This window comes from Lissotriton helveticus, chromosome 4_1, assembly GCF_964261635.1.
Source record: "Lissotriton helveticus chromosome 4_1, aLisHel1.1, whole genome shotgun sequence".
In the NCBI taxonomy this organism is placed as follows: domain Eukaryota; kingdom Metazoa; phylum Chordata; class Amphibia; order Caudata; family Salamandridae; genus Lissotriton; species Lissotriton helveticus.
The window spans coordinates 1357469595-1357485101 of record NC_136063.1 but is presented as its reverse complement, the minus strand read 5'-3'; positions in this window follow the sequence as shown (position 1 = coordinate 1357485101).

Below are 15507 nucleotides of genomic sequence, written 5' to 3'. Positions count from 1 at the left end.
TTGAAGAACATCCTGCTCTACCATATGGGGAATCTCAAGAATCACTGAAAAACAGAACAGTGGCCTGGTTAAACAAAAATTGTGGTTTCCCAACTCACTATTATGACCAAATTATTTCAACAGAAAGGGTCAACTGGGTTGGCCCCTCGAGGAAACCAATAACCGGGGATTGTGTGGTTATTAATTTTAAATATCCACAACATGTTGCTACAGTGTTATTGCGTGCATCCTCATTAGTGTATAGCCCAAACAGTGTCTATGTGCGCCCACTAGGATATTTTTATGCGCCTGGGCCAATTACCCCCAAAGACTCTCGAAGTCTCAGGCTAATGTCCCAAACTCGATCACCCACACCAGCAGCACCATATATGTATAATACTGCTAGCCATGGGGTGATTGGATGGCAGTTGCCTGTACAGAATAATAATGCTGCTAATCAGAGTTGGAGAGGGTTGAATGTGGCCACAAAGAATAGATTTGAGGTGTTTTCGGGCTTGGATGCTTGTGATTGACTTGAGGAGCATGAGGGTCAAAGTACTGCACAAAACCCAGTGGATCAGCCTATAGAGGCAAAACAGCTCACAACACACAAAAATAATGTTATTTGTTGGAATATTGCCGGGCTGGCAACTAAGATGCAAGATGAGAATTGGGTAAAATATATTAAATGTTTCCAGATTATATGTTTACAAGAGACTTGGTCAGTAGAGTGTGACCTTTTTAGCGATCCCATGAAGCGCTTTGATACTCCAACTTTCAAAGGGCATGGGAAAGGAACATTTATAGATTATATGTTAGTTACTCTGCCAATGCAGGTTTTTGTAGATTCATTCACTATTGAAAATAATGAATTTAGTGACCACAATCCATTGACTATCCACCTTAGGGGTTCGTGGGTGGTTAATACAAGTTGTAGTCGGTCCATGGGCAGGGTAATGACAACGGATGGAAGACGCCGCCTTAAATGGGCCATGTGTACTCCTGACCTTATATATAAAAATATCAAAGATACCTGTAGTGATGAAATTAATAGCTGCACTCAGGTTGACTCTAACCCAATGCAGGTCCTGTCTGCATTTCAATGTCTAACAGACAAAGTCTCTATCTTAATGACAAAGCCAGCAAAAAAGTCTGGGTGACCCAGTTCTGGGACACCCCCGCGCCGCACGGCCACCAGCTGCTGCAGTGCTTCCCCGCCTTCTGCCTCGCTGCCCAGGCTCCGCCGCGTTACCACGCCCCCTGACATCGAGCGGCGTGGTCTGTGCTCGCTTCTTGCTCTGTTTCACTGTATCTGCCTGTATTGTGTCTCTGATTAGTTTTTGTTGTTTAAATTGCACTTTTGTCCCCCCATTTCTGCCTGTTTAGCCTTAGTTTTCAGCCGCCGTCTCATCCCTCCCCGCTCCCGCTTCCCGCCACCACCACTGACCCCGCCCCTTTTTCTTTCTGTACCCTCCCCGCTCCCGCCTCCCAGCTGCTCCGCCCACCCGCGCACTTGGCCATATATGGCGACCGTGCGACGCAGGTGAGTGTGACCCAGTTCTGGGACACCCCCGCGCCGCACGGCCACCAGCTGCTGCAGTGCTTCCCCGCCTTCTGCCTCGCTGCCCAGGCTCCGCCGCGTGACCACGCCCTCTGACATCGAGCGGCGTGGTCTGTGCTCGCTTCTTGCTCTGTTTCACTGTATCTGCCTGTATTGTGTCTCTGATTAGTTTTTGTTGTTTAAATTGCACTTTTGTCCCCCCATTTCTGCCTGTTTAGCCTTAGTTTTCAGCCGCCGTCTCATCCCTCCCCGCTCCCCATCCCGCCACCACCACTGACCCCGCCCCTTTTTCTTTCTGTACCCTCCCCGCTCCCGCCTCCCAGCTGCTCCGCCCACCCGCGCACTTGGCCATATATGGCGACCGTGCGACGCAGGTGAGTGTGTCCCAGTTCTGGGACACCCCCGCGCCGCACGGCCACCAGCTGCTGCAGTGCTTCCCCGCCTTCTGCCTCGCTGCCCAGGCTCCGCCGCGTGACCACGCCCCCTGACATCGAGCGGCGTGGTCTGTGCTCGCTTCTTGCTCTGTTTCACTGTATCTGCCTGTATTGTGTCTCTGATTAGTTTTTGTTGTTTAAATTGCACTTTTGTCCCCCCATTTCTGCCTGTTTAGCCTTAGTTTTCAGCCGCCGTCTCATCCCTCCCCGCTCCCGCTTCCCGCCACCACCCCTGACCCCGCCCCTTTTTCTTTTTGTACCCTCCCCGCTCCCGCCTCCCAGCTGCTCCGCCCACCCTCGCACTTCGCCATATATGGCGACCGTGCGAACGCGCAGCGATCACGCGCAGCGATCACGCGCAGCGATCACGCGCAGCGGGCGCGCCGATTGTGCGCCGAAGGCGCGCCAAAGGTAAGCCCGTCTGCGCCCGTCCGCGCCTGGACCGCGCCCAGTGCCAGGACCCCTGGCCCTCGACGACCCCGACCGACCCGCCTGACGTACACCGCCGCCACCCTCTGCGCACTCAACGCCGGTCGACCCCCAGGATGCTACCAAGCCACACCACGACGCACCCACGGACCCTTCAGCTGCAACACCTGCAAGTTCACCTGCATCCGGACCTGCCTCGCACCAGCACCCGCCAAGTCTTACACCAGCAGCACCCACCTCAAGTGCATCCTGCTCAACACCCGCTCCGTCCACAGACACGCCATCGAACTCTGGAACCTCCTCGACACCACAGCTCCTGACGTTGCCTTCCTCACAGAGACCTGGATGAACGCCTCTTCAGCTCCCGACATCGCCATCGCCATCCCAGAGGGCTACAAGATCACCCGGAGGGATCGCACCGCCAACCAGATGGGAGGAGGCATCGCCATCATCCACAGGAACACCTTCCGTATCACGACCAGCACCGACAACACCCTTACCACCGCCGAACACCTGCATTTCCAGATCCACACCGACCCGAAGACCACCCTCAGAGGCACCCTGATCTACCGACCTCCGGGACCACGCACCCTATTCAGCGAGGACATCGCCGACTTCATCAGCCCGCATGCCCTCCCCTCCGCTGACTACATCCTCCTGGGGGACCTCAACTTCCACCTGGAAAACAACAACGACCGCAACACCAGCACCCTGCTCGACAACCTCGCCAATCTTGGACTCAAGCAGCTGGTGTCCACCCCCACCCACCTCGCCGGACACACACTCGACGCAGTCTTCACATCCAGCACAGACATCACCTTCAGCCACGCCACAGAGCTCCAATGGACGGACCACAGCTGCGTCCACTTCACCTTCAAAAGAACGACGACCCACCACCACCAGCAACAGGCTGCCCGCAGAAGCTGGAACAAGATCACAGCCGACCAGCTCGCCACCTCCCTGAGCCAGCACCCTCCTGCCAGCTCAGCGAACCCCAGCCAGGCCGCCGACAACCTCACGAAGTGGATCGGCGACTGCACGGACGAGCTCGGCCCGCTAAGGACCCCGCCCAGCAGACCCGGCAGCAAAAAAGCCCCATGGTTCACCGACGAACTCAAGAGCTCCAAGAAGAACTGCCGAACCATCGAGAAAGCCTGGAGAAGGGAACCAACACCGGACAACTGGACCACCTTCAAGCTTGCCACCCGGAAGCACCACCAGATGATCCGCGCCGCCAAGAAAACTGCCTTCAAGGACCGGCTGGACAACAACGCACACAACTGCAAGGAACTCTTCAACATCGTGAAAGAGCTTTCCAACCCCAGCGCAGGAAACAACGACATCACCCCATCGCAAGACCTCTGCAACTCCCTCGCCTCATACTTCCACAACAAGATCGCGGACATACACAACAGCTTCAACAACCAACCAACGTACACCACGACCGAACCACCACCCCCCACCACCACCCTCCGCGCCTGGACTCCGATCAGCACCGAAGACACCGTCCGCACGATGAACTCCGTCCACTCTGGATCTCCGACCGACCCCTGCCCTCACCACGTGTTCAACAAGGCCGACGCTGTCATCGCACCCCACCTGCGAGACATCATCAACACATCCTTCGACACCGCCATCTTCCCTGAGAGCTGGAAGCACGCCGAACTCAGCGCTCTACTCAAGAAACCCACAGCGGACCCCACCGAACTCAAGAATTACCGCCCCATCTCGCTCCTCCCGTTTCCAGCCAAAGTCATCGAGAAGACCGTCAACAAGCAGCTGGCAGCCTTCCTTGAGACGAATGGTTCCCTCGACCCCTCACAGTCTCGCTTCCGAGCCAACCACAGCACCGAGACCGCCCTCATCGCCGCCACCGATGACATCCGAGCCCTGATGGACAACGGAGAAACAGCGGCCCTCATCCTCCTAGACCTCTCCGCGGCATTCGACACTGTCTGCCACCGCACCCTAGTACAGCGCCTCAGAAACGTCGGAATCCAGGAGAAGGCTCTGGGATGGATCATCTCCTTCCTCGACGGAAGAACGCAGAGAGTCCGCCTACCACCGTACAAGTCAGAGGCCACCGAAGTCATCTGCGGCGTCCCTCAAGGATCCTCGCTGAGCCCCACCCTCTTCAACGTCTACATGAGCCCCCTCGCGGCCATCGCACGCCAACACGACCTCAACATAATCTCCTACGCCGACGACACCCAGCTGATACTCTCCCTGACCAACGACCCTGCCGCCGCCAGAGCCAACCTGCACGAAGGGATGAAAGAGGTAGCCGAATGGATGACGACCAGCCGCCTGAAACTGAACTCAGACAAGACGGAGGTCCTCATCCTGGGCTCATCGCCCTCCGCCTGGGACGACTCCTGGTGGCCTCCCGCCCTGGGCACCGCACCCAAACCGACGGACCATGCACGCAACCTGGGCTTCATCCTGGACTCATCCCTCTCCATGACCAGGCAAGTCAACAACGTCTCCTCGGCGTGCTTCAACATCCTACGCATGCTACGGAAGATCTTCTGGTGGATCCCCACCGAGACCAGGAAGACCGTCACCCAGGCCCTCGTCACCAGTCGACTGGACTACGGCAACGCCCTCTACGCCGGTACCACCGCCAAGGTCCAGAAGAGACTCCAGCGGATCCAGAACCCCTCAGCCAGACTCATCCTCGACATCCCACGAACCAGCCACATCTCCGGACATCTGAGAGACCTGCATTGGCTCCCCATCAACAAAAGAATCACCTTCCGCCTCCTCACCCACGCACACAAAGCCCTACACAACCAAGGCCCGAGCTACCTCAACAACCGTATCAACTTCTACGCTCCCAAACGCCACCTCCGATCAGCCAACCACGCCCTCGCCGCCGTCCCCCGCATTCGAAGAGCGACAACAGGAGGAAGGTCCTTCTCCTATCTGGCCGCCAAGACCTGGAACTCCCTCCCGACCAACCTGCGCCTGACCCAAGACCACCTCTCCTTCAGGAAGAAGCTGAAGACCTGGCTGTTCGAGCAGTAGCGGCACCCCCCTCCCCCCAGCGCCTTGAGACCCTACGGGTAAGTAGTGCGCTCTATAAATGTCTTTGATTGATTGAAAGAGGGACCGCGTTGGTTTAATCAGGAATGCTCTAAAGCCGCACGCAACCTGAGATCTGCCCTGGCAGCTAACCCACGAAACAAGGAGACAGTCAAAGGATGTCGCAAAGAGTTCAAACTAGCTACTGCCACTCGTAAAGAATCTCTGAGGAACGAGGCGTGGAATGAGATCTTGGATCCACAAACCCTGAAAAATAGTTCTAGATTCTGGGCGGTAGTCAAGAAACCATTCCTGGTGCAAGACCCAGGAGAGGGACTAGAAAGTGTTATAACTAAGGAGGAGTGGGTAGAACACTTCAAGAAACTATATGGCGGCCCGGTGGACAATCTTACGCATATTGAACCCGATAATGGGACAACCTCCTTCAGAGTAAATAGTGGAGAGGTAATGGCAGGGATAGAGGGGCTTACAGCTGGCAAAGCGCCAGGACCTGATGGGCTACCCCCAGACCTTTTTAAGTCTGATTCCAAGTTTTGGGCACCGATTGTTGAAGCTGTTATCAATGCAGCCGCTAGAGTTGGGTGTCCATTTTCCTGGGGGGTTTCCACTATTGTTCCGATTTTCAAAAAAGGGGACAGGGCTGGCCCACTCTGCTATAGGCCTATCTCCCTAATTAATTCCATGGTTAAAATAGTGGGGAGAATTGTACTGCAGAGACTTTCTGACTGGGCGATGGACAATAACATCATGTCTATCGCACAGTATGGCTTCTGCAGTGGCCAATCAACTATAACACAATGTATAAACCTTTACTCAATACTCAGCAAATACTGTATTGCCCAAAAAGGTACCGTCCACCTAGCCTTCATGGACCTATCCTCAGCCTTCGACTGTGTGAACAGGGGAAGGCTCTGGGGGTCCATGAGGGAGAAGGGAGTGGACAGAGGGATTGTCAATTTTCTAGTAGATCTACATAGTAACACAAATGCAAATGTTAGGTATTCCCAAGACTTGTGCGTAACTGAGAATTTTAGAACTGGGAAGGGCGTGCGCCAAGGTTGCATATTAGCCCCTTTCCTTTTTAATTTTTATATAAATGAACTTGATAGCGTTTTGCAGTAGGTGAAAGCTGATTGTCCTAGGGTGGGGAGAAGGAGTATTCCCGTTCTTTAATACGCAGAAGATGCGGTCTTAATATCCAGAACTGAAAAAGGTCTCCAATTGTTACTCAATGCTTTTAAACAGTTTATGGAAGAAAGAGATCTGCTGGTTAATAACTCCAAATCATTTATTATGCAAGTCGGTAATCGACCAAAAAGACATTACACCTTGAAACTAGATAATGAAGTAATTCCATTTTCTAACACATTCTCTTATCTAGGAGTCCTTTTTGATTCTAAATTGTCGTGGGGTCCACAACTTGCAAAGAAAAGATGTGCTTCAAAAATAGGGAAAAAGCCAACGCTTGCAATGATGAAATTATATGATGCTAAATAGGTAGCAACTGCAGCCTATGGTAGTGAACTCTGGGGGTATATGGCTTGTGAACAATTACAGATTGCAGAAAATGCATTCTTAAAATGCCTCTTGTGTGTCCCGGCCGCCACCTCCAACTTTGCAGTCCATGAGGAGTTGGGAGTAGAATATTTGAGCGATGTTCTCTCCCTACGCCCATTGACCTGCTGGTTGAAACTGTGGCTGAGCCAAGACATCCCCATAACACACCTGATTGTAAATGATTTCATCTCTCATGATAAGGCACTAGGTACCCCATGGCTGAAGTACCTAAAATCCAGTTTTTGTGAGCTGGGCTGCCCTGAGTTATTTGACCATCCGACCGAAATTGTAAAAGGGGATGTTAAAGCAATTAAGCAGTCTTTTCTCCTGAGATGGAAGGCCGTGAGGGAGGGCTATGAATTACGGAAAACAAGAGTAAGGAAATATATCATGGTTAAAACATGTATGACAATGGAGCCTTACCTACGCGGTACATTTAGTACCCATGAAAAGTTCTTGTTAACAAGATTTAGATTGAACTTGTTCCATCATCTGCTTATAAGACCAAAAAAAGATGCTTTTAGTAAACTTCCTGTATCCTGTGGCTGCGACGGAAAGTCTCCACAGGATATGCTGCATTTTATGTTTGTATGTAGATTTTATGAATATCCGCGTAAACGCTATCTGTTTGATCTTTTAAAGAAACTTAATTTTAATCAGATACGACCAGCCTTTTTATATCTACAATTGTTGCACAGTGATAGTATCCTCCAAATAATTGAATTTTTAAAAATGTCTCTTAGATTGAGAATTTGTCTGGATCAATGAATGTCAATATACTAATGAATTATAGCTCTGTTGAATATGGAAACTTATTTTTGTAATTTTATTTCTTCATTGTTTCATGTATGTACAGTATGAAATGTGTACTTTTATGGTTGCATCAAACCGAAATAAAGTCTCTTTTGATTTGATTTGAATGAATGCTCATGCACCCTCACTTTGGTACTTTTTGTCTGTTTAGTATCATTAATTGCCTGTAAGCCTGCCAAAAAGAGCACCATCTTACAGGTGCCTTTCACTTGTTTTAATTCTCTATTGGTTGTCTCTCCCCCCTCTTTTATCTCTCCCCTTAGGTCTCCTACTCCAGTATAAGTCTACTAGGGGTCACTCTACTGCGCCTGGTCATCGGACACAAATTTGAGAAGCAGACCAGCGGTAGTGCACCACTCTCTGTTTTTATTATGGTTGGTCCGAGTGAAGTGCCACCAGCCCCGTTAGGGGCTAAGCAGGCACAAAATATGTTGACCCACTATACCACCTTAGCCCTATAGGAACAGTACATCCTTGTAGGGCTCCCTCTTATTTTAATTAAGCCTGAGCTACCATAGGAATAAAACATATGACAGTAGGACAGCTGTAGACTTATTTGATCTCACTAACCCTGTGCACTAACCTGCCCTCACACCCGCACGCACCCTACCACTTCTTCAAAAGATCTCTGCCAAAGAGCCCAGTGTACAGCTGCCCGTCGGGCATTGCAGCGGTGGCCCGATGAGGAGCATGGCCCAATGATGAAGCATGACATCTTTCGGGGTGTGTAAGGGTATCATGAAGAAAGACCTCTCTTTCCCTTCCCCTCTCACTAGCAACTGCACTCCCCTTTGATACACATTTTGCCCTGGAGCTCGTGTGCCGGACCTGCTTAAATATAGCTCCTAGTCCCCCTTGTTTTTGAGATACTTAACAGTTGCCATGGCACAGAAAAATGTTTTTTAGAAGAAAATGTTATTCTAAAGTGATTGTCTAACCTGTACTTGATATTTATGGTTGAGACATTACACCTTTTAAGTTTTCAAGTCCATTCTAGCTAGTACTATACTTATTATTGAATTCATTGACTCATAGTCGTACCTGTCAGCATTGGAATGGAGATGGTGACTTTATAGATTATATCAGTTGAAGTGTAGAATCTCCAATAGAGGGAGCTGTTTTGTGAATTGTTCATGTTTTAAATCGTGTTTTATCTTTTTATATTGTGGTCTGCATTACGACAACTTTTTATTGAATATGTGTATAAATGTCATTGTATTCCACATTATTTTTAATGTATTCACATAATAGAGAAGATTGCTTTTTCTCAACTCTTCAAATGTGAAAGATGCTACTATATTTTTAGTAAAATCTGCTTGGTCTATCTTTAATTTTGTAAAAGAATTAGGTTATTGATTGAGGGGAGTGGAATCCCCGCTTAAGCAACAACCAAAATCCTTGTCAGGATGAACCACAAATCTCACTAAATTACCCTGTGTTTAACTCTCTGGTAGCTTGGCACAAAAGCAGTCAGGCTTACAATGTGTATATAATTTTTGCAGCACACAAACAGTAGTAAAGTAAAAGCACACCACAGGAAAAATCCCAAAGAAATTTAGAAACTTAGGGCCAGATGTAGGAGCCAAAATACCGGTCGGTAACGGCCGAATTCGGCCGTTACCGACCGGTATTTGGGTTTTCAGATGTAGGGGCATATATTTTACAGATTCAGTAAATTTACCGAATCGGTAAATTTCCCGATTCTGTAAAATACCGAATCGGTATTTCCAAATGTAGGTGGCACTCCTGAGAGTGCCACAGGCCTTACAGTTTCGGTATTTTACCACCCAATCCAATTGGGTGGTAAAATACCGAATCCAGGTGTGCATGCACATGTGTGCATGCACACCTATGCCATGTGACACACAGACATGCCCTTAGGGCATGTCTGTGTGCCACATGGCACACATACCTGTATTTAGGGTGCTAGAGGGTGGCAAAGTGACACCCCCTGCACCCTTGCAGGATTCGGTATTTACTGAATCGGTAAATACCGATTCGGTATTGCCCATTGATTCCTATTTACCGATTCAGTAAATTAAAAAAAAAATGTACTTACATCTCAGTACTTTTATTTTACCGATTCATAAATACCGAATCGGTAAAATTCGGTATTTATGAATCGGTAAAATAGAATTACCTACATCTGGCCCATAGAGTACATTTTAATAAATAACATTACATGAATTAAATCCTTATCAGTAGAGCTGGAGTTGTGAATTTTTAAACTTTTAGTGTAAAATAGTGCCTAAAAGATAAAAGCTCTAACGGTGGGTATCTGGTCGCGCTAGACCGGAGCAAAGCCAAAAGTTAAGGATGACCTTGATGGAGCGTGGGTTGGATATATGAGGGGAATCGGGCCAGGTCTTGGCTACTTTTTCAGAAGAAAAGTCCAGAAGAAGGTAGAGTTTAGCAGGGCAAGACAGCAGGCAGTGTCCAAGGATGCTTGGTCATTGTCACTCAGAGAGCCACTGGATGAGGTTTTAGTGAAGCCATTCACAATGGCGGGAAAAAGCTCTGAGCAGAAAAGGCTGAATTTCCAGGCTGATGAAGTTATTGTGGTGAATGTCACCATGTAGCCTGGCGAAGATTTTTAACTTTGGACTTGGAGAACATTTTGGAAGTCGAAAACCTTCAGGGGGACAAAACTGCAGACTGTAGGAGGAGAGGGCTCAATGAAGTCAGATTCCATCGCAGGGAAGTCCGCTGAACATGATTTGCTGCTGCAGAGAAGAACTTAGCGGGATCTACCTCAAAGTCAGGTCGCCTGACCATGCACCTTGGGTGGATCAGCTAGCAAGTAGGTCCCAATCTTCTGTCTATTCTTCTGGCACTTTTTGGTAACATTTTTTCTAAGTCCCAACTTTTAGGGATATGCAAGAAAAACACCTCTAACACTACTTCCAAGTGTCCAGGACCTGGGAGCACCATTTTGGGGTTTAGTATTCACTCCAGCCGAGGCCAGGTCAAGGGCTCAAGGTCTCTGGAATTTGTTATGTCCCAATAGCTCACACAGTAAGCCAATAAACTAGCCCTTGGAGTCATTTTTGTTGGTCCGGAGTTCAAAGGGATGATCCAGTTCTCCTTCAAGCAGCAAAGCAGACCTTTAAGCAGCAGGGCAGTCCTCTAGTAGCAGCAGGGCATTCCTCTGGGGTCCACACCCTCCTTCTGAAGTCTTCCACAGGTCCAAGGGTGTACTGAATATGTTTTCTGAGGGTCAAATATTTATACTTGGTGCCAGCATTTGAAATGGGGTACATCCTGGGCCAACCCTACATTGGTTCTGGATCGTTCTTCCCTTACTCTGTCAAGGCTCCAAGACAACTGGGGTGACAAAAGACACGCGTCAAATTCCTGGGAGTGCTGGAGGCACGTCCATTTGAAATGTGAGTGGGTAGGGACAGCTCTGTTCCCAGGCAATACTCAGTCCCCTCCATTTCACTGCCTGGAAGGAATATACAAACCCCAACAGTAGAGTCATTCAGAGTCATGATACCAAATGGTTAGAGCATGAACAAGCCAGCTTACTAAAAGTGCTATTTTCAGAATAGTGACTTAAAATGTGACTTTACCTTTAAAGAGGATTTTAAATACCAGTTAATTTGAGCACAAACATGAACTTTCGACCAGCTCCAATTCAAAAGCTCGCACTTACTAAATGTAGTAAGGTAACTCAATATTATCCATGGGAACGCTAGGTGTTGCAAAAGTGCAAAACGAATTTTTAAGTTACCAGGACATATAAAACTTATACCCACATTTCTATTTTTTAAATACAATGCACCGTGCCCTATGGGCCTTTAGGGCCTACCTTAGGGGTAACTTACATGTATAATATAGGAAGGATCCAGCCTGTCAAAATTCCTTTTTTCCAGGTCAAAAAGGGCATTTAAAACTGCACTACAGGTTGGAGGTCTGAGGAAAGTTTTGAAGTGCTACTTCAGAAGTTGGCACAATGAGTGTGGCAGGCCCACTGATACCATTCAATTTAAAGGCCCTAGTTACACGTAGTATCGCTTTACCAGGGATGTACAAGTAAATTAATTGAGCACAAGTGCTTTAGCACTGGTTAGCAGTGATGAAGTGCCCTGAGTCCTAATTTCAACGAAAACAAATTCAGAAAACAGTAGGGGTGACAGCAAAAAGATGGGGAAAGCCCACAACAATAATGTCAGGTGTAACAATCGTTATTGATAGATTTTTTTTGTTTCGAATCTGTTTATTAAGCATATGAGTCGAAACAAAGAACAATACAACAATACAGATAATAAAGGATAGTAAAAGAGAAAGAAAAGTAGTAGAAAAAGGAGTAGAAGACAAAGAGAGAAGAAGAAGAGGGAAAGGAGCACATCAGAAAACATTCCAGAGGATTGGCGAAAGAATACATCCAAAGCAAAGCAGTGATGCCTTACAAGGCTATTATTGTTAAAGAACATTCCCTCAATGGAGAAACCATGATCCAACCCCCTGCGAAGTGGAGTAAGCATATGTGAGGAGTTGTGTGATATCTTAGAGGGAGGTCCCCATGCAGTGTGGGCATTAATCAGCGTTTCTGTTGGGTTTCCTAAGACTTTCAGTGTCGACGGGAAGTATTTTGTCTGCAAATAGATTTAGAACCCTAAGCTTCGGAGGCTGGAGATGGGCATGTTCAATATTGTTGAAATATTTGATCAATGGTTGCCAAATTTTAGTAAATGTGGCATCACGAAGCTGTAATCGTGCCGTGAGTAACACCATGGCCACTGGAGGTGCTTCAGTCTTTTTCCAATACAATACTATGATTTGTTTAGCAGCGCTGAGCATGTGTAGGCTTAGATGCCAATGCCTGCGTGTCATGGCAAGTAAGTTCACCGGCCTGAGGCCTAGGACTACCGTGGACGGGACCTCGGGCAAAGGGTAGCCAAGTACCTGTTTAATGTGGCTAAGAACTTCTTTCTAGTACGTGGATAAGAGCGGGCAGTGCCACCACATATGAAGAAAATCCCCAACAGCCCTCTTGCAGCGCCAGCAGGTAAGGGAGGACCCAGGAAACATTTTATGCAGTTTGTGGGGAGTGTAATATCGTTGCGTCATTACCTTGTATGAGTTTCCCTCTGAGAAATGCTACAGAAGACCCTCTGTATATCGCGCCACAAGTGGTCCCACTGTGATGGCGTAATGTCTATGGATGTGTTGGCTTGCAATCATGACTGATAGGTGTGCTGGGTAACCCGGGGGACATGCTGGAGCACCTGGTATGTGCGAGAAATCAGACCCCTGGAGTCATCGAATGAGCGCACCAGCCGTTCAAAGGGGTTAAAAGAACAAGTGGCCGCCTGTATGGTTGATGGCAACTGTGCCCAGTACCGGAGTAGGAGATATTGGAACCTGGCTCCCTCTGGGAGGAGAAAATCTTATCTACATTGTTCGAAGGATTTGAATACACCCCCCTGAAAAAGGACCCTGAGCTTCCGGCATCCCCCCTCTAACCAGGCTAAGAAGGCGCATGAGTGCAGGGCAGGTGGGAAGTGTGGGTTGCGAATTATAGGTGTGTGAGGGGAAGGGAAGGAGGTAAGACCCCTGGACAGTGCTAACTTGTCCCAGATATCCAGCACAGTTTTTGTTGGGATGGCCATATAGGTACTGCGAGGCCGAGCCTCCCATGAGAGCCAGGCGAGGTCCCATATAGGTCTGCATGCCACCGCCCTGTCCATGTGAAACCCAAATGTCTCGCTTTCCCATGCGGTCCATTCCGATATAAATCGAAGGTGGAAGGCCCAGTATTATTCCATCAAATTAGGGCAAGCCATCCCCCCTGTCTCTGAGGAGCATGAATATTTTATAGGAGAAGCGTGGCTGTTGTCCTCTCCATATGAAGGTGGTAAGTTCACGCAGGAGATTCTGGATCTGATGCTGTGGTATAAGCATGAGCCGGGTTTGAAATAAATATAACATTTTCTGAAGCACCTACATTTTGACCGCCTTCAGATGGCCCAGCCATGAAAGACGGAGAGATTTCCACTTTTGCAACTCCTCTAGAACTGCCTTTTTACATTCTTGCCAATTGACTTGTGACCATGTGTTGAGGGTGGGGGTCAAGTTGAGCCCTAGGGACTGAATGGAGTGAGCTGCCCATTGATATGGAATCAGGGATTGAAGTGCATGGAGCTCCGAGTAAGGGATCATGAGATTCAAGGCCCAGGGTTTGGCATGGTTGATTTTGAGGCCCGAGATCCGATCGAAAGATTGATGCAGCCTATGGAGGGCAGGTAAAGAGAAGTGTGGGTTAGAAAGTATGAGGAGGAGGTTGTCTGCAAACAAAGTGATTTTATGGTCCACACATCCATGGTCTATGCCCGTAATGTCAGGAGACTGATGTATCATGGTGGCTAGGAGCTCTACAATAGGGGCAAACAACAGAGGAGATAGAGGACACCCCTGATGGGTGCCTCTATGAATAGAAAAGGGGTCCGTAAGTTGGCCATTGACTCGCACCTGGGCTTGGGGGGAGAGATAAGGAGCCATAATCCTAGCATTATTTGGGGTCCAAATCCTATATTATGCAGGACTGCCCAAAGGAAGGCCCAATCCCCCCTGTCAAATGCTTTTTCAGCATCGAGTGATAACAAGCACGCAGGTATGTGCCAGTGGTGGGCCTTTCCAACTAAATGCGCAATATGCCGCACATTATCCGTGCCCTGCCGGTGTCGCATAAAACCAACTTGGTCTGGCTCAGTAAGCACAGGTAGGTCCGGTTCGAGGCATTTGGCCAGGATCTTGGTAAATAATTTGAGATCTGTATTTAGTAGCGTGATGGGATGGAAAGAGGAACACAGCGCATGGTCTTTCTCTTTCCCTGGTTAGGAAATCATTGCGATCTCAGCCAGTACCATAGAGGTGGAGGGTCCTCCAGTGTCAGTGAATGAGTTAAAAAGGCACAGCAAATGGTCTTGGAGCTGTGGGATAAAGGTGTGATAGAAGGAGACTGGAAGGCCAATCGGGCCTAGGGATTTACCAAGAGTAAGGTCCTTGAGCGCACCCGTAAGTTCCTCCAGCGTGAGCGGGTCCTCGAGGAGTTGCACATGGTATCCACTGATCGGTGACCAGTTGCATTACCCCAGTGCTGCCTGGATCTGATCCAGATTTGGAGGGTCTCATGCATAAAGAGATGAGTAATAGTTATGAAAGGCCATCAATTTGGCGGCTCATGTGCCGTCATCTAATATGATTTTGGCGATATGAACCTTAGTGGCCCGTTTCCTAAGGTGGCGAGCCAGAAACATGCAGCCTTTGTCTCTCCCTTCATAGTGATGTTGCCTTAACGTCAGAAGGGCGTGTTCCGCTTTGTTAGTCCTATGAACCCGTAATTGGCCAAGGAGCATGGCCAGGCATCGCTTATGGAGAGCAAGAGGATGCTTCTGATCAAGTTTTTCCAGCACTTTTATATCGCGGGACAAGTTATCTTCAAAGAAGCAAGCCTCTCGAGTTTGACCTATTGCAATGGAGGTAATGTGCCTCTGAATCATGGCTTTAAAAGTGTCCCAGACCAGGGGTTTCGGGTATATCATTGGTCAAGAAATAGGAAGTGATTGCGTCATGGAGCTCAGACACATCCACGGGGTCCCGAAGAACCCGGGGAGGAAGTCTCCAATGGGGGGATGGCGTGAATGAGATGTATGATCGTGTGCCACATGGGCGTGGTCCGAGATG